We start from the raw sequence: 5381 nt of genomic DNA on the forward strand, positions 1-5381 counted from the left end.
AAAAAAAACCCAAAAAATTAAAAAAATATTTTTTTAAAAAAAAACTAAAGAACAATTACAGCTTTCTCCGCTTCACAATCAACACTCTTGGCACCAGCAGTCAGGTCATCAAAAGACAGATTGTATAAAAAAAAAGTAGAATGCAAAATATCTCTGTCTCATAAAAGTTTTCTTAGGGTGTGGCCTATAACACTTTTTTATCTGGTGACCTAGTGGCAAGAAGCTGCATTGCAATCTCAAAGGCATTTTGGTTCAACCCTAAATGTGCTTAGTGGTTAAAGGATGGACAATCTCTTCCTGTGTGATTAAATGCCTCTGAAAACCTGCCTGAGGATCAGCTATGGATCTGATCGAATTCTGTGGTACACAAATACAACAACAACAGTGTTTAAAAGAAAGGAAAGTGAGCTTAAGGGTAGGAGTACTCGGTGCTGCCAAGAAATTGTCATCAGAAGTAGTGTGATGTGCCCTTTTGGACATAGCTCCTGCACTAGGAAGCTCCTTAACATCGAGAGAGGCCAGGATACATGGAGCTATCCAAGGAATGACTGACCTACACATGTTAAGGGAAAAAAGTTCTTTCTTCTTTCTTCCAGAAAAATTATGGGCTTCCCTTTAGAATGAGCATCCTGAATTGAGACAGAATTCAGGTCCTTTGTTCATAGGGTCACTATGAGTTATGCTCGACTTGAGAACAATCTACTACTATTACTACTACTACTTCTTTATGAAATCAGTTTCTGCTGTTAAAGTTATTTACTGCTAGTATCTCTGTTACTGTAGCATTAGATAACTATGATGCTCATGCATACATCAGTTTATGCTGGTAGTTGCTTTGATAACAAGGAGATTTATTCAAAACTTTCAAACTAAGATGAACTATGAAGAAGGAACTGCTGACACCCTTTTGACAATTGTTGTTGTTGTTGCCATGTGCCATCAAGTTGCCTGTGACTCACAGCGACCCTATGTACAACAGCCCTAAACCCTGCTCTATCCCGTGCCTATCTCACTATCTCTGACACATCTACCCCCATTATCCCAGTCACTGAGTCAATTCATCTCATCAAGGGTCTTCCTCTTTTGTGCTGTCCTTCCACCCTCCCAAGCATGACATCCCTCTCTAAGGACTGGTTCCTCCTTGCAATATGACCAAAGTGTGTCAGACAAAGTTTCAGAATCCTTGCCTTCAAGGAGCTGCCTGGTTTTACTTTCTCTAGGATGGACCTATTCATTTTCCTTGCAGTCCATGGTATATTCAATACCCTTCTCCAGCACTACAGCTCAAAGGCATAAATTTTCCTTCTGTCATCTCTATTCATTGCCCAGCTTTCCAATGCATAGCAAGTAATTAGCCAGTGAAATACTATAGATCATAAACATTTGATTTGAAAGTGATTATGGGAATGATGTAGGACCAGATAATGTTTTATTTTAAGTCACAGGTCAATTTGATGGCAGCTGATATTAAAAACCATATCCCTTTTTATGTGGTGCATCTGATACAGGCCATGATCTTTGCAATCACTTGTTATGCATCAGAGAGTTGGACAATGACTAGGGAGGAAAGAAGGAGAATTGATGTCTTTGTGCTGTAGTGCTGGAGAAGAGTATTGAGGGCACCATGGACTGCTAAGAAAACACACAGATTCATCATGGAAAGGGTCAAACAGGGCGGCTCCCTGGAGGCAAGGATTCTGAGGCTCCGTCTGACATACTTTGGACATGTTGTAAGAGGGACCTGTCCTTGGCGAGGGGCATCATGCTTGGTAGGGTGAAGGGACAGCTCAGGAGGGGAAGGCCCTCTATGTGGTGGATTGATTCAGTGACTGGGGTAATCGGGATGGGAGTGTCAGAGACAGTGCGATTGGCATAGAACAGAGGAGAGTTTAGGGCTATAGTACATAGGGTTGCTATGAGTCGCAAGCGACTTGATGTCACATAACAACAACAACTTGTCTCACTTTACTTTTCAACAGTTCTAAATTGCAAGCAATTCCATGGCAGGAATTTACCTGTATGTGTTGATTAAAAATTAAGAAAATCACTAAGAATTTTTGGTTCTGTTGCACAAGAATCTCAATGAATTATTTCATTCACTAAATCAATTGAACAGTTTAAAATCCAAGTAGTTATGGAATATATCATTTCATTGCACGTAAGGAGATACATGTGTGCTCTTGCCAAAATACCTAGAGCAGTCACTCATAGGTTTCTGGGAATGCTCCACTGAATGAGAACAGATAGGCTGTCACAAATTTAGCACGGAGAAACATGAAATAATTAGAGTGTCAAAGAGCCTCCAATAGAGAAGAAAGCTTTACATTAAGATTTATTCTTTCAGTGAACTATCATCTATCCTTTGTGAAAGCCACAGCCGGAGTCTTCAGTGTCTAATATTGTCATGCTTACTTGTGTATGGGTTATATATCTTTCTGTTGGAAAGAGATGAGGGTTTCCCTCTGCTCCAGCTCTTTAGCACATGTTCATCTCCTCCTGGAGGTTCTTGCAAGGAAAAAGCACATTATAAATCCTTAAGGTTCAAAACAAAGCACACTTAGAGAAAAAAGGAGGGAATTTAGAGTATGATCTGGCTGCCCCCATTTATCTTTTCCTCCTGCCTGCCTCACCTAAGGGAACAAGAGAAACAATGGGACCATTTAAAAACATTGGACTTAAAGTCTCACCTCCTTATTTTAACTCATCCTCTTTTGGTTCTAGTTATCAATAAATCACACCACAATCCACTGAAAGCCTCTATGCTGCTAAGTGCTTTAACTTTATTTTCCAGCCAACTTTTATGTTTTACTCAGATCCTGAGAGCAAGTTCCTTATTTGCTTCACAAATGGAAAAACCACATCTCTTTTCTTACAAAATATTTCATTTAAAGTTACGTAGATATTTATAAGGGTTGAGGGAGATAATGCAGATAAAAAAAATATGCTTATGTGATGTCTGTACCATATTACACTGCCAAAGACTGATTTCAAAAAATCTAATAATTTTTGTTTTGTTGTGTTTTCTACAAAACAACAACAACAATAAATCTTAAATGTCATAAGAAATAGGTACTTTTTTCTTTTTCACAATGAATCGGGAAATGAAAAAAACAGAAAATTCTTATAAAGGGAAACTTGCTCAGGTATTCGATCCACAACCGATATCGTGTGATTAATTTTAGGGAGAAATGTGTTCAAACAGATATCTCACAGTTGTATTTCCTGTTTATTTTAAATATGCTTAAAGTCACTACATTTTTACAAGTTCCATTTAAAGGCTGCTTTGAAAAGCTAGAAAAGTCTTTAGGTCTTAGAAAAAACTACTCTGCAAGAGATTTAACCAAAGCAAAGTATAACCAATTGAAGAAATGCAATTAGATATTGCAGAATCTTCAATTTTCATGAAAGCAATCTCTCAGGAGTTTTTTAATTCTTGCCAATTTAAAAATATGTTTATTGTTTCTTAGATACATAATTAGAGTAAAAGGCTCTGGAATATGAAAAAAAAGACTGAGAGTATATTTTAAATTAATACGTCAATCTGGGTTTCAGAATGAAAAAGGTCCATGGATATTAATCAAAGTAATATTTTTTCAAATTATCAAAGATTTATTTATCACATCATGAACTAAATAAAAATAGATGGATTTTGAGGGAATTCAATTTCTGTGAAGATATATTCCCAGGAAGTCTCAACTGAAATGTGAGAGTGGATAACTAATTGAACTGAAGAACAAGGATGAATTCTAGAACATAACTTAGGGACTTAAGTCATAAGGGGAAAAGAGGAGTTTCATTCTATTTTGTTGTTGTTAGATTATCTGCTTTTCAGTGGTTCTAATACATGAAGTTCTGGCAGCCTAGTGATAAACTGTGCTGCAATACCAAAGGCATGCAATTCAAATCCATCAGCTGCTCCCTGGGAGAAGAATGTGAAATCTCTCCTGAGATTTACTGCCTCCTCACTAAATTTATCATCTGACTCCACAAAAAACCAACTAATGCATGAAAAGCCCATCTGACCAAGTAGTACTGTCCCATAGGGTATTCTGGGCTGTAATCTGATCACCAAGTTTGTCTTCTAAAAATCCTTACTCTTAGATCCAAACTATTGTTTCTTTGGATTTTAATGACGTGTGTAACTAATTATGGCACCCTGGTACCACAATCATTCCATTGTAACCATGAGAAAAGACAGGATCAATACAAATAAACATAAATCAGGTTCCAAAGCTTAGAGGAAAATGAATTTCTGTGATGCAGACAAAAGCACTGGTAAACCAGACTGCTGAAAGTCAGTGGGAGCGTATGAAGTGACGGTAGTACATAACTTATTTTTTCTACCCCAATCATTCAACCCAACAAACTCATTGCTGTCAAGTCAAAATCTACTCAGAGCTGACCCTCCATTGAGACTGTAAATTGAATAGGACACAATCGTGGAGCTGCTGCTGGATTCTAACTGTCAGAGGAGCAGCAGCTTTGGGTTAGTGTCCCAACTTCCTAGGAATTTAACATCAGAATTCCTGCCAGAAAGCTACTGTTGTTGTTGTTAAGTGCCATTGAGTCGCAGGCGACTCACAGAGACCATATGAAGTAGAGTCCTCGATGCTTGTGTGTCTTTCATCCTCTCTCCAGGTTCATAGGGATTCCGGAGGCAAGCTATTACGGAAGTGGATGCCACTCCTCCTTCCAAGCTTGTTTTAATCACGGAGATCCACCCCACTGGCCAGAAAGCTGTACATAATCAAATTATTAGATTCATTCAGAATTGGCATTTTTCCAGGCATAAAATGTATTTGAGAATATTACAAAGAAGGCAGCTGATGGACGATATAGTCAAAGCTGAATGAACAGAAAAAGGAGTGAAAAGAAATACAAATTAGAAAAGTTTCAGTCATGTGGTTCCTGTGAGCTATTCTTGGAATATTTTGAGTAAAATGGAGTTATAGACATCTACCATAAACATTGGATAAGTTCATGGCTAATATTTCAGAAAGCAATGAAATTTGCTGGAATGTCCATTCTTTTAAATGTTATTCATAATTTATTGGGATATGCACACATAGTCAATAAAACAAAGGTAAACATTTTTATTTTATTCTCCACTTTCAGCAAAGATCCACCTGACTGTAGCAATGTTATCTCTCTTTACAAAGCCTTTTGAATCCAGCTTTACTTTTTTGGCAGTGTACTGTTTGCACTGCTCCAGTCATTTTTTAATAATTTTCACCAAAATTTTGTTTTGAATCCTCTTTAAAAAATGTGCTATCTTAACCACCACGGCAGTGTAGTAGGATTTGAAATCAGGGAGTGAGATGCCTCCTACCTTTTTTCTACTTTTGAGGAGTGCTTTGCTTATTCGGGGCTTCTTTCCATTC

This window comes from Elephantulus edwardii, unplaced genomic scaffold (genome assembly GCF_000299155.1).
Source record: "Elephantulus edwardii isolate Elephantulus edwardi_28Jun2011 unplaced genomic scaffold, EleEdw1.0 scaffold00034, whole genome shotgun sequence".
NCBI classification, from domain to species: Eukaryota; Metazoa; Chordata; class Mammalia; order Macroscelidea; family Macroscelididae; genus Elephantulus; species Elephantulus edwardii.